Consider the following 2,257-nt stretch of genomic DNA (forward strand, 5'->3'; position numbering starts at 1 on the left):
ATTACCCAGTCTCAGGTATTTCTGTATAGCAACACAAAACAGACTAATACAGAGCTTGTTTGACTGTTTACCCAGCCTGCCTTTCCTAGAGGCCCTTTGCTTTCACTCTAACTTCTGGGCTTGGACCCTTCCAGAGCAAGACTCAGGCCTCAGAAAGGCTGTGGGTGGGACGGTTGAAGAATCTGACTGGCTTGGACAGTCAGCCCTGGACAACTTTGGCACTCTATCTAGAATGCCGGGGATTAGGAACCATTTTTTCCCAGTGCTGTGGAGTCCTGGACAACTTTGGCACTCTATCTAGAATGCCGGGGATTAGGAACCATTTTTTCCCAGTGCTCTGGAGTCTCTTTAGAGAATGTTATGAGTTTTTAGCCCTGGACAACTTTGGCACTCTATCTAGAATGCCGGGGATTAGGAACCATTTTTTCCCAGTGCTGTGGAGTCTTTTTGGCACCCATAAAGATTTCTACCTTGAACTCAATTAGAGCAAGTTTATAAAACTTGTGTTTTGCAGCACTGGCAACTGCACTTTTTAAAAAAAATTTTTCTTAAAAAACAAACAATAAGGTTGTAATGCAATAAACTCTTCAAATTAATGTTGTGCAGACAAAGAGGGTAATGGTGCAGAAAGTAAACCATTGGCAGGTTTGTTGTAGCACCATGTAATAACTTGAAATGTTCACTGTCATCTGAAAGCCCAAAGGTATGAAAGGTGAGTTGAAATGCCAATGTTTAAAAATACACATTGCACAAAGGATACATTTACTGAAGTTAAGCTGGACTACGGACTGGTTGCATTTTAAACATCAGCATCAGGTCAGTTGTTGTCTGTGAATGGCTACTTATGATATGGCTACTCATTTTGTACCTTGAGTTCTGTATCTGAAATAACTATTATGACTTCTACTGCTACTTCTACCATTACTATTATCACTGTCCTTACTGTTGTTATTGGCAGGCTCAGTCCAGCCCGTCAGGGAATCTTGAAGATCTGAGGCCTTGAGAAAGTCTGAGATTTGCCATGGGCATAGACTGCAGAACTATGACTAGATTTGGACAAAGCCATGAGAGATTCAATCAGATATTAATTTAATGCATGTGCAGTTTGTGGACCTACCCAGTAAATGTATTCAGAGAAGGCAGGATTCCATCTAGTTCAAAGGTTTGTAGAAATAGGGAAGACTCTTTAAAATCTTAAGGACCAAAGAAAATCATGAGAGGGTTAATACCAGAATGGTGGTTGAAGATTTCTGAGAAATTGAGGGATGCATTACATCAATCTCAGATTTTCAGTGGTGAGATGCCTCCATATTTAGGGCAATGATATAGTGACTTTAATAAAGCTCAGGGCATCCCATTAGGGTTGTGGGCAAGAATGCAGTTCGTGTCCTGGCCAGGTTACTCTCTGGTCATTAAGAAACCTTACTTAGCTGAGGAGGTGTCTCCAAAATTGTTAGAGAAGACACCCAGAAATAGTTTTGGATGATGGATGATTCCTTTAGTAGCGAAGCATCTTTTAACATTGAAAAGATTCAGAATTAATGATAGAATTAAGAGAATCAAACTTATATTGGTACAACATTTTGGCTATAAAGAATCAAAGACATTTTATATTTTAAGCATTATCATATAGATCAAGGAGTAACTTTTAGCCTGAAAGTGGCAGTATGGGTAATCTGAAGTCATGATGCTCGAGGTTTTTGGCTCCTGCTGAGTGTTTTTCTTTGTCCTTTGTCACTACTGTCTTGGTTATCACTGAGAGATACTTATTAAGGATTCACCTGTAAAAATAACCTAATCATCTCTGATCTCTCCAATCTCTTTCCTCTAAATCTAGCAGTCTATTTAGTTGGTGAAAAGAAAATTTTGTAGGAAGAATGATATAATTTATAACAGAAGATGACTTTAAACAAGTTTACTGTCTAAGTTACATTTCAGAGAAACCAGGTAGAGATACGCTGTGGTACACACTAAAAATCACTTGGATTGGTCTTCACCCAGCTGAGATATTCTCTGACCATCAAATTCAGCCTAGAATTTGTATCTTCTTCTCTGCAAATTAACAAATTATATTAACACATGTTTTTTTTTTTTTTTCCTTTTTGTCTTTTTCCGTGTCCGGCAACGGATCGCAACCCTCAGTGTCGCCCCCGTACCGGACCGGGACCAGCAACGGGATCGCAACCCCCGGTGCTGCTCCCGCGCCTCGCTCAGCCAGTGAGCGGGAACTGGTCTGTATGTGGGATCCGAACCCTCA

The sequence above is a fragment of the Galeopterus variegatus genome, unplaced genomic scaffold (assembly GCF_000696425.1).
Source record: "Galeopterus variegatus unplaced genomic scaffold, G_variegatus-3.0.2 Scaffold1208, whole genome shotgun sequence".
Lineage (NCBI taxonomy): Eukaryota > Metazoa > Chordata > Mammalia > Dermoptera > Cynocephalidae > Galeopterus > Galeopterus variegatus.